Source organism: Nipponia nippon, unplaced genomic scaffold (assembly GCF_047370975.1).
Source record: "Nipponia nippon isolate SJK-2023a ecotype South Korea unplaced genomic scaffold, ASM4737097v1 scaffold_7, whole genome shotgun sequence".
NCBI lineage: Eukaryota > Metazoa > Chordata > Aves > Pelecaniformes > Threskiornithidae > Nipponia > Nipponia nippon.
In genome coordinates, this window is record NW_028262391.1 from 15,972,425 (window position 1) to 15,989,892 (window position 17,468).

Below are 17,468 nucleotides of genomic sequence, written 5' to 3' on the forward strand. Positions count from 1 at the left end.
GAATGGGATGTTGGATAAAATTGTTTTTCTTTCAAAAAAAACCCTAAAAATGCTATTTTGGTCAGCTCATTTCAGGTAACAGTAATTGTCTAAACGATTACCATACCTAAATTATTAGTTGCTGCCCGAATGACTGCCTGCATTGCTGGGTCACCTGGCAGTTTTGTATGAGCATTTTTATTGCCTATACATAAATAATTTTCTTTCCTGACACATTCACAAGCTGCTGCCCCAGACTCTCCCTATGTATCGTCTGTGTATTACTCGAGGTCTGAAGCTAAGTGGGTAGATTGCTCACAGCAACGCATTTCATCCATGTCCTTTGGTTTCGGATGCAGTGTGCACCTCCAGCTGTCCAGGAGCATCTCCATTACCCAGCCTTGTGGAAGAGCAAATAGCATTCTGGCCTCAGTCTTCAAGCAGTAGATTAGTGACAGCAGTAGGCAGACAACTTTTGTCCCCAGGGAATATTAGAAATCTAGCACTAGAAATAGATGGATTAACTGAAATGCAACCCAACCTCTGATCTACATTATTGCCTCTCTTCTTTATCTCACAAGGGAAGCAGAGATAAAGAGTGATAGACACTGATAATGATGGAAGTCCGTGATAATACACCGAAGTGATAAACTTCTTTGTGGCCCTCATTGTGCCCAGTTGTCTTCAGCTGGTTATGAGCTCTAGCCTCAAGCTATTTACACCATGATCAGGCTAGTAATTAGCAAAATGTTTAATATAATATAGAAGCAATTAGGAGGTGATAACATGCAATTAAGATGTGTTTTCAGATTAAAGATTTTATAGTGCTCTCTTTCTTGAAAAGATAAAGTGCCTATCTCAAAATGTCAAACTGCAGTGATTTAATCTGAGTTATTTTCAATTAATATGCATGTATTCTTGCGATGTGTTCACCGTTGTTATTGACATTGATAAATTAAGCTCATCCCAGCAGAATTTATCCTTGAGTCGCTCTATATTTCCTGAATGTCAGTTCTTTATTCGTATTTTTTTTATGCCTACAAGCTGTGCACGATCTAACTCTAAGTCCCTTGATTCATCCCTGGGATTACAGTAATGTGTCAGTCTGAGTGGAACAATAATCTGAAAGGGCTTTGTTATAAATAGTGTGTTAGAATATAATTGTTTGTCATGTCGTTTCTCCCCTTTAAATCCCTCTGAGTCCTGTTTAAGTAATTTAGACAGCTAGAATGACAAGAGTCTTGAGACTTCAGTTATAGAGTTGTCCAACCAGTCTTCAGCCTACCCTGTCTTTTGAGACTGTCTCATCTGCAAAGTAGGAAGTGCAAACAACAGATGAGTTCCGACTACACCACGGATTTGTTATGAGATTTTGTTCAGGCCATTTATAGAACAATGTAAATGCTACTGATACTAATTTTGTCCTGGCTAGTCAATAGAAATGGTTAGACAATAGATGTTAGGGTGTTTCCTATCACCATTAAAAAAGTTAGAATTCTAAAGCATTGCATTTCAGGTACTGCAGGTTTTTTTAATTAGACGGGTTTTGATAAATTTTCTAATAATAAAAAAAGAGCTGAGGCAGGAAAGACAGACTTTTTTTTTTTTTTTTAACGCAGCCAGCTTTTTAGCAAAAGTAGTAAAATACTTCCAAGGAAAAAATTGCTAGAAATGAGAGTGTCCTATTAGATCACCGAGTCCAGTTTTTGGATCATGCAGGATTATTCCTTGTAATGCATTTTTCTGCTCTTTGGTCCTCTCTAGGTTTTTTACACATGCGATGAGGCATCCAGACATCAGAGGATTTGCATACAGCACGTATTAGAAAGGTTTTCCTGAATTTAACAATTATTTGCTTTCCTGTTTCTGCTAAGTATTTTCCCCATAGCTAGTGCTAACAGTTTTCAAATATTTGTGTGTAGTTCTCTTCTCTTGCTCTTTCTTCTACCCACTTAGGATCTCCTTTATGATATTTTGTTCATATGTGGTTGCAAAAAGGCAAGTTAGCTGACAGTCATTGCTAAGCAAGGCAATTTGTCTTTGGCTTTGTGTCATCCAACTGTGATTAAACTCTTTGGAGACCATGGATTTAGTAAAATAAGATGATACAACTCATCACAGCTTATGCTGACTGGCTAGTTGCTGTTATCATTTAGTCAGTTAACCCAGTTCTTCACAGGACTGCTTGAACACACTGAAATGTTGCCATTTGACAATCCCTGACTCACTGTTGGTCAAGCCACACGTATTTGATTCTCACCTATAAATAAACGCCTGTAATATTTTTCATTAATTCTGCAGGCCAACTTCCAGCCTCTCAGTGTCTCTCAGGTAACTCAGCTGGGACGTAGAACAAAATGCAGCCCTTGAATATTATCTGTGAATACCTTACTGTCCTGTCCTTGGACTTTTGCTTCACAGACAATTTAAAAGACAAGCAAAGAACAAACAACACAATTAAAGGAAGCTGCCAAAAGCTGTGGAAGTGTCAGTTGGCACCACTGCTCATTATACAGATGAAATTGTTGACTTCTACATATATAAATGATCTGAGAAAAGCTATGTAAAAACTTGAAAAGAAGGCTTTCTTTTAGCAAAAGGGAAAAGGGGAAAAAAAAGTATTAAGTACCTCTGCTGGAATTTATTGGTGAGTAGGTAAATATCTCACTGTCCCTGAGCTAACAAGAAATCCAACTCTAGGAGTGAGATTAGCTTTACTCAGCTGATTCAACCCATCAGGACGGAGGTCAGATGGAAAGCTGTGGCAATGTAACTGGCAAGTCCTAATAGCCTGGTTTGTCTTGGATCAGTACCAGAGGTACAGTTATGTCCTCTCTATGCAGAAAGTCTTGAACTAGAAAGAATTATGGCATTTCCTTCTCCTGGTTGCTGAGGTAATTCTGTGAGAGTAGCTTTGCTCAGTGGACCATGGCTGGGTACAGGACTTGCTGGATGCACCATCCAGAAGGGATGGCAGCAGTGGGTGTGAGGTGGAGTCTGCAATGTGGGGAGCAGGCGGGGATGGCTATCCCAGCCTGACACAGCCTGGGTGCTTCAGCCAGCCTCATGGTGGAGTGGGTCATCTCCAGCATGTGAGATTTTGCGGGGATTCCTTGAATGTTGGTAAAGCAATGTGTGGAAGTCAGTGGGGCAGTCAATGTCAGTTTCGCAAAGATCCCCTCATCGTCCTGAGGCTCAGGAAAGGCTTTGATTGTCTATGTTTCCCTCCCTGCACAAGTAGTGCAGTAGTCCAGAGGTATTAACAGAGGGAGGTAGTAACTAAGGTTGGAAAAATGCAGGATAGGAATAAAAAAAAAATCTTAATGTTGACAATGTAAAACTAATACATAAACAAACATAGTAACACAAATGTGTTAATGCCATTGGGATATCAACCGAGAGGGGTATTTCTGTGCTGGAGTTGCCTCTAGCTACAATTATAAGACCATTTGTACAGTGTATTTTTGTTTAATATTTTTCTTTACAGGCACTCCATCAATGTCACATACAGACCTTACTGAATTATGCCACTCACATATTCAATAACAAATAATCCTTCCAGGAACTATTATGGATTTAAGTGTGATTATAGTAAGGATATCCAATAGCTACTTTAACTTATACAAATATGCATTTTGTAAAGCTGCAGACTTAATTATACTCTAGCCTAGATACATATCAGTTTTAGTTGTGCTTCTAACAAGTTCTTTTACTTTTAACCAAAAATTATGTGCATCACAAAATTTTCTCAAATAGTGTTTGCAATTATTATATTATCCCCTCACAGCTGAGAAATGTGGTGTTTAAAATAAAGTTACAAAGTGTGCCGAAGTAAGTTTTGGTTGCTGCTTCTCTGAGTTAATTTCTACAGTAGTGAAATCAGAATCAGGACCAATATTTCATGCAAATGGTCTTTCCTATGTGACATAACAGGAAAATGAAAAATTTTCACTTGATCGACAGTGCTGGCTGGTGAAAGAAAAAAGTAGTGTTCTTTTTTCTTGTGTTTGTTTCTCTGTTTCCACATTTATGTAATGCACATTTAAGAAAAGAGGAAAACAGATTTTTGCAGAGCTACCTTTGAACCTTAGAGTTGCTTTACAACACTTATTGCATTACTAACAAGCCACAGGTGTACACTACAGGAGCGGGTGAAAATGTAATTGAGGGGTATGATGACAGTTAATTGTCCATAATGTATTTATCCCAAGATGCACTTATGCATCTGTTATATATTTAGGTATTTGTTACTAGTAGCTTTGGTGATACTTAAGCAGAGGGGCATCTATATCTAAAAGACAATAAAAAAGGAAAATGCTATCAAGGGGCTCTAAAGTGGCAAGACAAAGAAACTTCGTCTCTTTTTCACTGTCTCTGAAATGAATAGGTCTATTTATTTCAATGGGATTTTTTTTTCCACATATGCCATATTAAGGTTTGAGTACAAAACACTTGACTCTTGTTTCTGGGTGTACTACGGGACTGAATTACTTGATTACCTGCAGGCATTTTAGTAGTGATGTATTTTGATATTTGCCTTTCTAATATAGTTTCTTCTCTGTTTCAGCTTATTGTTGTTATAAAACAGCTTTGCACAATAGATTAAAGTAGTGTCTATTCACCCATTGACACATAGAGGATTTATGTGTGGGAGTAACCCACAAACTTCCCCTCCTCTTTACTGCCTCCCTCCATGCATGCCTTGAGAATAGATGTGATAATTAGTCATCTACTTTTATCTATATTTGTATGCCATCCAGACATTTAAGATGAGAACAAGTCGCTGTATTGAAGCGGTGTCCTGAATTCAAAATGCAGTGATACAGCTTGGATGACTTTGGGCGATTATCCATTTTCTGGGCCTGCTTCTGCTCTCTGTGAAGTCAACAGCAAAACTCCCACAAGGGTCAGCAGTGAGGGGAACCAAGCCTCAAAAAATGAGGTTATTCTTTGTGAGATTGCTCAGCAGGAGTCAAATACTGAAACCAAACTGCATATCTTTAAAACCCAGTGTAAATTAGATTAGCAACATCATATTAGGGCAGCGGTTAGTATCAGGCAGACACTCAGAGAATAGGTTACGATGTAAATGGACAAGCTGTACGAGGGGAAGGCATATCAGGCAGGGACAGAGCTGAGAGCCTAACCCAGTTGTGCAGTGCGTTATGCTTCTTGGAAAGTTAACTCTGTAATCAGCGTTCATCTTTCTTGCTGTGGAGCTGGCGCTGCATTCGGATTTGCTTGCACAGACTCCCATCAAGTTTAACAGGATTTTGTAGAGGGGACAGTACCCCAACTACGTGTAAGATCGGGGCCTGTATAACCACATTATCTTAAAAGACCAGAACTCAGTTCATATCAGAAGCTGTTTGCTCATTTGAAATTGGCTAAACATTAGCATCTTAGAAATATTATCTGAAGTTGCTGAACACTGATATTAACTTGCTGCATGCTTGGAGTGCTCTGATAAAAATGCAGTTGCTGTGGTAATTGTTATATTATGTTCAGAAAAGTGCCAAGAATGTAATTGCTTGCAAAATGACTGTGCAGTTCAGCTTTAATCTACATGGCAAAACTGTTTACTAAAATAAAAAAAAAAAAATCCAAGTCTTTGCATAAACAAATATATTCAGAAGTAGACTCTTTATTAAACTTTTAACACCGAAATTGTGTTTATAGTTTATTAACCAGATGCTATTTGTAACATCTGCTTTTTGTTAAAAACAAAACCAAAAAGCACATAGCACCCAAGAAACCCCAACAAAAAACAAAACCCCCAAAACACAACAAACCTAAACCACCAGAGGATGATTTCCTTAAGAATGTTCTCTCAGGTATGTTCAGAATATTAATTAGGCCCATCTATTTCTGTCGGATAATAACAATGTCCAAGAACTGAATAGAATCTGTGACCTGTGAAAGGGCCATTCATATGCTTTAGTCTGCCTTAGCGCATTCCTTAACAAGTGAACATAGACCTTTTTCATAGTCATCCTAAATGTTTCAACTGTGTGTTTCATGGTTTGGTTCTTGTGTCTCCAAAACACATAGCTTTTTTTCCCTTTCTTTCTTTCTTTTCTTTTCTTTTCTTTTTTTTTTTTTTTTTTTTTTTTTTTTTGTCTAGTGGGAAGTATTCCATGCTCTCCTCATTTAAATGCTTATGCCTTTATGGTTATTTTTACTGCCATACCTATGGGGCTTCTTACTGTATTGCCTGTAGCTGAAGGAGATTTTAAAGGAATTAAATTTATTCAGTTTAAATCTTCAGGGGCATACAACAATATCTTAAACAATTAGCAATAATTAAAAAGCATCTATTCGAACTGTGTAAAAAGCAAATAGATTTAATTTAAATACAGTAGTCGGGCCTAAAGGTTTTTTTCATTAAAACCAGGAAGGGTCTTCCCTCCTCCCCATCCTGCTTTTTATTTTAGGCAACTTTTCAGCAGTTACTTTGTTAAAGTATTTTGTCGATTGTTCGGTGGCTTCCAACATGTGAAATGAGTTTGTTGGTTCAGAGCATTTCCTGGAGGGTTTCCATTAGGGATGACCAAAGCCTTCCCAGAGCTGACCTAGGTACACTGCTTGGTTGCCTAAGCTGAAGCCAGAGGTTGAGCTGCTTTGGAAACTTTAGAGCCTGCTCCGTTAAATGCGACTCCTTCAGTGTTTGGCACACTGGCTGTACAAATGTATCTGCAGTACAGTAGTCTAATGGAGATATGGTCAAACGTATGCAATTGCTGTATATCCCAGTAATTACAATAATTACAATAAACAGTAAAATGTCATTAGAAATATTTTAAGGTCTTACTCTGCTCAGTGTGTGATCATAAGTGGTTGGATTTGCTGTAGCGACTCTCCTTTGACACAGCGCTGTATGTGAGCAGAACAATTCTCACATGTGGTGCGTGTGCCAGGAGCAGTTTCTGCTGCTACTGGTCACCAGTGATGGTGGAAGGTATCTCCAGAAGCTGGCTGTGGTCAGACCTCAGCCGGAGCTCCTTCCCAAGGCAGCCCGGTTCATCCTGCATTGGTTCTAATGTGTGCTTGGGAATGTAAAGTCAAATACTGGATGTAACTGGGACATTTGAATTTGCACTGTTATGACCTAATTAGGGTGTTCATGCTGTCCCTTGCTTGTCTCTGCTCTTCTCCCTCCCTCTCTGTTCAAAACCATGTTCAAATTTTTCTTGATAATTGTAGCATGAACAATGCTGTTGGAGTACAGTGCTTTTTGGTAGCAATTTTGAGTTAAAGATGCTTGTCCCTACCTGATCACTCTCGGTGCCACAGCACAGTTCATTGATCAAAAAAGAAACTTGGGCTAACACAGAAGGGAGGCCAGTGCATGGCAGCCAGGGACAGGGAGGAATTGGTAGGGCTAAAGCAGAGCAGCAACTGCTTGTGCCAGCAGAGAGGAATGGCTGCAGAACTGCACCTTTCCTGTGTTGTAATCAAAATAACACAGACTTTTAGACACAAACTGAGAAAGTTCAGCTTGCAGAGTTTATCAAGGTGCTTAAAAGCACTTGGATTCAGGTAGCCTTCTTTTTTTAAATTAGCTAAAAATGTATATGTTTGACTAATGTGTTCTGGGTTTTTTTCAGCTTGGAGTCTCAGGATATTTTCATAAGGGATGAAAGGAGAAGGGATAAATTCTAGACAGTTTGTTGTAAGTGCCAAAAAAAGTGACAGCTATCTACATGAGCAAAATTTCTAACAGTGCCTCACATCCCCTGGAAAATGCTTAAGAGTCCTCAAATAGAAAAAGGTTAAAAACTACTGACCTAAATAATTGGTTCAATTTTCAAGAGTGCTGAGCATCCAACTGTTCTCATTGATTATAAACAGATGATGATAACGAATAACAGCTCCCATAGTTGATGAAAGGCATCTTTTCTGGGGAACTTGTCCACAGATGCTTAGAAGAAGGATACATCTAATATAAGTCTTTGATAAGGAGGAACATTTCTCCCTTGGTTGTCTATTTTGTATGCATAGTGTACATAAATATTTTTGCTTTCACACTATCTTTTTTTCCTTAGAACTCAGTTTAGAATTGAACTGTAGCAGATAAGAGAAAGCATAAGACAAGATCTTAGTTTCATATGTGGATTGTATGCTGCTTCATGCTTCAGTCCTGAAACTGCTTTCATGTTTACTGTATTATTTGACCACCTTTTTTAAACTTAGTAAATGCAACATCCTAATACAGAGGAGTTAGAAAAATGTGTAAGTAATCTGTTAAATTTTATACCAGCTTTAGATCTTTTTTTGGTTGCCACAGCCAACAGGTTTCATGTTTTGATTCTATATTATTTTGGTAAATACAGAAGAGCTGTGTTGTTTACTGGGAGGAAAATTGCACCAAGTGTTACCAGGAGAAAATTGAAGCTGGCATTTTAATTGAAAGTTCTGGACACCCTCCTTAAAGTTTTTCTTTTTGATGTTGTCATTCATATACTTCAGATCTCTGGGGTTTTAGAGCTTTGGTTTAATTAATCTTTTGAAAGTTTCTACAAGATTGATGTGGGCAGTGAATTTTGTCAGTCTTGTTTTGCAATACTACTGCTTGTGACTGACAAGAATCTAAGCTGAAAATATGTGAAGTCCTCTTGTCAGAAATGCTTATCAGTCTATTCAAAATATCTGTGTTCTATAAAATAATAGCCTTGGTCCATTTTGTCAAATTCAATACTGCTCTGATCTATTAGTGTTTTGGGTAGCTATGTTACACAAGTTGTCAACAATGAAACAAGGTTCTTGCAAAAGGGTGTTTTTCAGCACTTCTCTTTGTAAGTGAGGGCATTAAGTTGCAATACTGATATTAGCTGGAACCAGTTTAAGTTATACACAGATTAAACCACCTGATCATTACCCTACCAGGAGAATATTTGTATAAATGTTTGATTAAATCTGTAATCTGCTCTCAGGAGGTTTTAAAGATATTGAACTGAACTCCTTCCCCCAAAATCCACAAGACCACTATTTAAAAACAGATATCCTAGTCTTGCATTTTGGGAGCATTTATGGTCACCGTGCCATTATCCTACAAGGTGCTAAGCTTAGCTATATGGTCAATGCTGAGCATAGCCCATAGTTCCCAGGCTTGCTTACTACACCTAGTACACGTCAGGTGGCAAAGTGGAGTCAGTGAGCTGCTGATAAATCACAATGGAGTGGAGCAGAAAAAAAGATGCTTAGATGGAGAGGAGATCTGCAGGCAGCTGCTGGTCCTTCTGTCCAGCAAGTGAATGAAGCCATGCTATGGGCGAGGGCAGCAACAGTTGTGCAGGTACTGCATTGCCCCTTCTCACGTTCTGCTCCTTTTAATGACACCCAAATGCACTTAAAACTATCAGTTTCATGTTGTGACTTAATTGTTAAAGTAAAGACAGGTTGTTTAATAAATACATACGATCATCCTCTCCACTCAGAAGAGGGAGCCAGAAAGCCAAACTCAGGGAATCCTGGGGGCCGTAGAAATACGAAGGCTGCTGAGAACACACACATGCAAATGGCAAATTTGATTACAACGATGGGCTGTCTGCTTTGCAGTTCCTGGAAGCCCACCCTCAGCCATAAAAATGCAAAAGTAGTGCAACAGGCAATGTGGCAGAACAGGGCGCTCTGTATTCATTCACAATTAGGTGTTCTATTCTGTTGTCACCAGATGCTGCCACGCACATTACACAACAGAAATGGGATTAGCAGGAATAACAAAAACCTGTCAAAGCACAAAACCATGGCCTAGTAGTCCTGACAAATTAAACAGCCTACAATGAGTGCCAGAGCATGAAAATCACTCACCCTTCCTCTTCTATCTCTCAGAGGTAGGCAGTAAATGCCTTCTTAAAGGCAGGCCACCATGTAGCCAACACTAGAAGCAGAGGAAAAAAGGCGTTTTCATTTCTGATTGAGTGTGGATTAAGGACAAACCACCTGGCTAGCGAGTATCTGAAAGATACACGTTTCATTCTGTTAAATATAGAATAATTGGCATGCTCCTGGTATGTCCTAAGTAACCCATGTTAGAAACGCTGTTACACCTAGCAATGCATTTCTATATGTATGAGCTTCCACGGAGTGCTGTTAGCTTGATTTGTATCTGTGTAATGGAAGATAAAATAGGTCCAGTAGCTACATGAAGCTCATGTTTTGCTCACCATGCTCATGCTGGTGGGTCATCAACATGGGATGCTGGAGGATTCAGAGAGTGAGAGAAGACTATTTGTACAGAAACTGGCTCCGAGGCTGGAAAACAGATGATGAGTTCTTTGTGTATTGCTCTGGGACAGCTGCAGTGTTTGCGGGTTTTTAAGATAAGAACAGGAAGCTCATGTCTGCTATAGTCTGTTTTACTTATCTTGAGTTTAATAATGGTGTCATTAAGCTGAGCAGCCAACTGTGCTTGAAATTTCTCTAGGGCCATATGACAATTTGCTCTTCGTAACCCAGTTGTCCATTCCGCATCAAACTCCTATCAAAAGCAGTGACTTGCAACAAGCTCTTTCACATGCTTTTTTCAAGGCGTCTTTTGGTCTTGTGGGCTGCCTGTCACTCATCCTGCCTTAGTATTCTCTGTAGATGGTGATCACTGGCCACTCTTATTGCATCTGTACAGTTCTTCAGCTGGAAAATTTTTCTCCCAGCCGCTCTCAGACATTTTTTGCTGTTCCTAAACTTGGTGAACTTTTATCCTTGCCATAACCTCAGCTGTGTGGTTCTTCATTTTTGCTATGTGTGATTTCTAACAGAAGTGAATGGACATCAGCTGTGGGGAAACAGGAGATAAGGAGCTGGAAGATCAAAATCTTTAGGCAGCTTTCTAGATGCTACTTACATTCACAATGCTCTTTTTTTTTCCTTCTATACTTCTTTATCCTCACTTTTCTTCCTGCCTAAGGGGTGGCAGATAAGTCACTCAGCTTTAGTGCTACTGTAAGTTTAGATGACCAATTCAGCAGGGGTGACAAATGCTACTTTCTTGCCTCTTTCCTGACCCCATAAGATTTCCAAGATTTCTTCTGGGAATTACTTACAGAAGATGTATTTCTTCATCTGTGGCACAAAAACCATTTTTCCCCTTTATTTCCGCCCTCTGAGAAAGTCCTTGGAGTAATAGGAAAAATGTCAGAAATAATTAAGAAAAATACTGATATACACTGTGGCAGAGAATTATACCTTTTGAGATGGTCATTGCCATCATCTGTAGTCAGTCCCCTGATAGATATAAATACCAGCTTTATCACCTTGTTTTAGATGATGATGTGTTGAATCAATGTTGATGAAGACTGTATTTTGGAAACTTCAGTTAAAGGGAAAGAATAGTTTCAATTACGAAGCAGAGGACATAAGTTCAAAATAGAGTAAGTAATTGACACAAAATACAGACATTCCTTTATATAATATCTATTTGATCTTGTTCAAAAAATCTTTTTCGTTATTTTTCTTTTACTTACTTTTGCCTTAGACGCCTCTATGCATGGAAAGTAAACATCTTTGTGTAAGAGTGCTTAAACGGCAACTGGTGTTAATACGTTTAACATATTAAACACTTAGAAGATCATGTCGACAGTGGCAGGCAAGTGGCAATGGCTAAACTCAAAGAGCTTATGTCATTTTAATGTTACGGAGGAGATAGCTTGGTGCTGGTTACACCTTAAGGAATTTCCCGTGGTGCAGGTGACTCCATAGTATATATACCACTATTGTTGCAGCCATGTCCTATGGTACGTAATTAAAAAAGTCAGAGAGACCAGAGACCTTTCCTATGTCATATCTAGGAAATGCATATTTTCCCTTGGGGTTTACTACAGAAAATGACAGCCTTGGAGATAAAGGGGCATCCTGAGTGAGAAGACTGCCACTGTGAAGAGAGTAAGAGAGTAAACTTAAAGGGGGGTGATTTGCAAGATACTAGAGACGTTGGCAGATAAGAAATGGAGATTTTATGTTGGTGTGATAGAAAAGGTGAATGCAAAAGACAAGAAAATCTACAGGAAGAAGAATAGGAAAGGCAAGAAAATATGAGGAAAGATATACAGGGGGCAAATTTGCCTGAAATAAACACAGGGCACCAGCTGATGCTGGCGTGGTGCTCAGGGCTGACGATAGCACAGTTCTGTCCCAAAGAGTTTCCTGTCCAAGAGCTTGCTTGCTTTCTGCTTGGCATGGAGAGCGTGTATCCAGTGAGTATCCATGCCCAGGAGCAACGTCTTTACTTTTCGGGCTAAGTGGCTATTCAGATTATTAGGTGTTTATGTCCTTAAGAAAGAACCTTTTTGTCCTGCGTCTTAAAAGAAAAGGTCATATTTATTTTCAAGGGAAATGAATCATGACTAGATTTATAGTACTGTGTACTCAAAGATCAAATCGCATGACCGCAAGCATTTATATTTTTATTTATAGGAAATAATATAAAGGAGCAAAGAAGCTTATGTGCAGCTTAAGTGTTGAGCATTTATCTTTTTCAAAAGGCATTAGAAAGGCAAATGGACTTGGAATGCCAGTTAAAAAGCTAGGATCACTCACCGTAATTTATTACTTTTTATATTTAGGTAGATTTGAAGTACGAGTTATAGTGCCTGAAGATCAACTTGAACTGCTCTACTATATTTTATGAGGTACAAGGTAGCAATTGGTTGCATAAGGGGCTAAAGATTTGGTGCTAAATCCTCTTCAACTTTTAAATGATACTTCTGTATTCTTTGATTTTTTTTTTTTTTTTTAAAAGCCTTAACAGCTATGTCTGAATAGCAAGTAGGTACCTTAACCAGCTTTGGAATGGCTCTCCATATTAAAAGCCTTGCTTCCACATGCAAACCTCTGTAGATGACTCCAAAAATTTTTCCAGACCTTGGGAATTCTGGGATATTGGGACAGTGCTCAGGGCCAGAGTTCTCATGGTCTATGTTAGACTTAAAAATTAGCTGGGGTCAAAATACTCAGCAGGGGCATGCTACGTTCACATGATGGACAATTCCTCAAGTCAAAACAGTGTAAACAAACTAATCTACTGCCTCAAACCTTTTATGTGAAACCTAGATTCTTCCAGAAATGTTTCTAGAGCTTTTCTGGTATGTTTTGACCTTTCTCTTTCTCTAGCTTTGAATTTCTTTTCTCCTTGTCTGTCTAGTCAAAGCAAAGCTAACAGTGGAAAAATTATCCTGTTTGCATCACAGATAGAGCAGTTCTCTGATGACAAACAATAGCTCAGTGTTCATTTTCATTACACAGGCATGAAAATCCACTGAAGCTGACTTGGGAAGTCTAAATTTTGCTGCCTTCATAAACTTTTGTATCCTGGAAGCCTGGAAAACTCCTTGCTATCTGAGATGTGCATGCAGTCTCACAGAATACAATATGTGAATATAATCTAATAGATGTATCAGGGAGCTGGCAAGTACATTGTCTTTTCCTGTAAATGTATTAGCAAAGTCCTCAGAACTAATTTCTTGAAGCGGTTAGGAAAGCTGACAGAGCATAGCAGAGATGGAGACTCTTTTTCTTGTTGCTCAGCAGACTGTGTTGAGTGGCTGGGCTTAGCAGAGCACCACCCACATCCAGTGAGTACAAATTGTTGGCATCACCTGAAGATTATTGTTATCTCTGGAAGACTGCCTGTCATGTGGATAGTTTTAACGCACAATATGATGTGTGGTATGAAGCAAGTTTTGCATGTTTTCAGGCAGAATACAAACCCAAGAACATAACTGTGCAGACATAGCCAAGGGAACCTGGCAATAAAACAAGGCCCCTGGAGGCCCAAAACGTAGTTCTACTGGAGCTTCTGGAAAGGACCCATCTCCTCACCTCACTGCTGGCTCCACGAGGCTTTGAATCAGGCTCTGTCCAGCTGACATTGCAATGGCTGAGTCTGCCTTTGCATTTTGGCTTGGATCAGGAGTGCACTTCTGAAGCAAATCTTGTGACCGTCTCCACTGTTTACGCTTTTGTTCACGTTGAGGAACTGTCTTGAATACATAAACAGGAATTAATTTCGGATAAAAGTAAAACACAAGATGTGCTCCAGGACTACATCTGACACACTCCAGCTACAAATAGGCACTCAGTCTGTGGGGTCAAACAAGAGCTAGTCCATGCGTATAATGTAGATTTCTGGTCCTCAGTGTCAACTGTTTTGATCTGCAGATCCGCTTCTGGTGGTCTGCACTATTTGCCAATGTGGACGTAGCCTTAAGGTTCAACTGAGCATTTTCTTGCAGTATAAAAAGATCTTTCTTGTAGCTTCAGAAGCTGCTCAGTCTGTCTGTGGTTCAGGTTCTTAAAGAGTGAAATGGGGAAGATAATACTTGACCATCTTTATCAAACAGTACACATCTCAGATGAAAGCCTGAGTAAGTCCAAAGTGTAGTAATAAATATTTTAACTCTTACTATGGCTTCAGGATCCTCATACAATTCTCTTTAATATATACATATATTTTAAAGGTGCAGATCTGAACTGTAAAAATACACCAAAGTTGATGACAGTGCAAATAATTAAATCCTCTTAATATAAGCTCTGCTTGGTCTCCCATATGATTTTCAGTGCCTGGTAATTTTTTATGGACCAGTTTCCCCTGCAGTGCTACTTATATACGTATATATAACAGGAAAGGAGAACAGCAGCCTCTCTTGGTGTAGCAGACAGTTGCTAAATAAATCTGTACTAGGTGGGTACAGTGTCACCCTAAATGAGGCATAGATCATGAATCAAATTTTAGAAATAATGATACTAACCAGGGCAGTGTGGCATTGTGAATCTTTCATGAGAAAAGAAAAACACATTTTGCAGTGTTTTATTTCAGCTGTTTTAATAATACTCGAATTTTGTTCACTGAGGACTTCATGCCATTTGGATTGTTTTCATTGAAATGTGAAAGCAATGTACCCATATCCAAATGAAATTAGATTTGGGGTTTTTTTCCTCTTTTTTAAAACAAAGCTACTTAGTACACAACGTAAGAATTGCTTATGACACTGGGATATCAAGCCATTTTTGTGGAATTGCAAGAAACCGTGATAAAACACAATTTGCTATTACTGCTGTTTGTGGTGCTTTGAACTGGTGAAAGAGACACATTCCTTATTATTCAGATGTATTTTTCTTTCTGTATTAATATATGATAAATATACAATCAGTTCTATAAGTCCTTGAAAGATACGATATTCACTTCAGTATTTTAAAATTGTTTGATCCATCTTAAGTTTCAGCATGAGTTCTCATTGGCAGCATGACGTTAATAAATCATCAGAGCACCATTGATCACTGACTTATTTAACACTGCACAAACAGCAAGAACTTATACTGGGCCACAAACCCCACTCCATGCCTTTGCCATTAAGAGAGTTAATAATTTCGCACTGACAGGTTATTAAGTTCTCTTCAGCCCCAGATTTAATATGAAAAATATTTAGAAGAGGCTTTTGGGCAAAGAACGAGGCAGGTCGAGTCTGGTCCCAGATCAGGGTGAGCTGTTCCAGGAGAGACAGTCACTGCTAGCTCTGTTCAGAGCCTCAGCTTCTCCACCTGAAAAATGGGGGAAATTATTCTGGTCCATATTATGTGGTTACAGATTGACTGGGTCCCATTCCTTTCAATCCATTTTCTACTTCTGCTGTAGGATAGCATTTCCCAAGTGCTGTAATCCTTAACCAATTATCTTAGACTTCAGTCTGACTTGGCTCATTACATGTTTCTCTGCTCTCCGTTCCCTCCTCATCTTTCTTTGATGTTGCATTTTCATACATTACATTCCCCACATGCACTTGTAGGATTCAGCCAATATTGGCCTTATTATAACTTTCACTATCTTCATAATGAACTGGCTCTGTTTTCTCATTTCGTGTAATGAAAAGAAACTACTGTCAAATAGCAACCATTAATAGCATGAATTCCTCTATCTCACTAAACAGAAACACTCAGATCTTCACCTGATAAATTTAGTAAAATTTGATCTAACTTTGTCTCCTTTGAAACACCAGCCTGGCATTTAAATTAGGTCTTAGATTAGAACAGTCATCAAGGCTCCCTCTTTCCTCTAGGAAAAAACAGAAATATTTGGAGAATGATTCAGCCCATACAAGGTGAATCCTTAAATACAAGATGAAGGTGCGTGAACACCCTCCACGGAGAAGGCGAGCGGCCTTGGACGCCTGGCATCCTGACTTTGCGTCCTTTACAGAACGAACAGCCTGCTAAAAAGGTAATGCAGAGAAGATATGAAAAAAAAAAAAAGGGGTCAGAAGATCATGACTGCCATGGAGAGGAAGAAGTGCCCACTATTTTTTCTGATACCAAAAGTGTGGGCATTAAATGAAGGCAACATGCACGGCCTCAGAGGAGACCACAGTGGTTCTGCACACAGTGTGTAGCGGAGTGTTACCTGCTGTGAGCCTGTGTGCTGTAGGTACTGATCCTTTATGGGGGTTCAGTGGGCAACTGAAGAAGTTCACGGAAGAGAAATCCAGCAAGGACTACTAATAGGAAGCCTCTAAGATGCAAATTTTTGGAGGCTGGCAGAGTTTTCTGGGTAAATATCACTAAATGTTTGCTCCTTTCTTGCACTAATTCCCAGGCATTCACTTTTGGTCACTATCAAGGACAACGGGGTTGAATGCACATCTTGCACAAGCTGCTAAGACACTTTTTATAGTCTTCAGTACCTCAGCTATCTGCCTAAAGCTGGTGGAGTGAATCTGTGCCTCTGTTTGCAAAGTGTGGTTATGGGTTCCCCATAGAGGACAGTTTGTTCAGACCTGCTAATGGGCCTGCTTCTGCAAGTCGAGTTGCACATATGCATTAATGTTTGTTAAGGTAAAGTTTCTAGCATAGCATTAAATTGAGTTTTAAATGAATGAGCTGATAGAAATGCCATCCGAATGATCACATTTCAGTTCAGCGAGACTGGATTTCTTTTCATCTGAGAGAGCTCTGATCTAATTTCGTGTCTTCCCACTGGATTTTTATTTCTCCCAGGCGGCAGTGTAATGGGTTACATTCTAGTAAAACACACAAATATTTTCTAACTGTAAACCATCATGTTTCAGTGGCTTCAGCTTTTCAGATTGTTACCTGCAACTGTTATTACTATGCTATTGTAACCACCACTTTTTTCCAGATTGAATGCACTGCTATTTGAACTCTGATCCTGTGGATAGAGCATGAACGGCACCTTTAGTAGGATGGCAAGTGCTGCCTGTTAAACCATGGCCATTTCAATGGTCAGTTTCTTTGTATACATTAACCGCTGAAAAAAAGAAGATAAGCTCTGGTCTTTTACTAATGGGTGAATTGTGTGAATTAGAATGTTTAACCATTTTAAAGCATGGAGTGTATATGTGCTGAGTTGTTTGTGGCACTGAATTTCTAATAACTTTTTTAATTGGAGATTGAATTCAGGTCCAAATGGGCAGATCTTAATAACTATATAAACCACTAATCACACTACTAGGCAGATCTTGATGTGTCTTCAATATTTAATT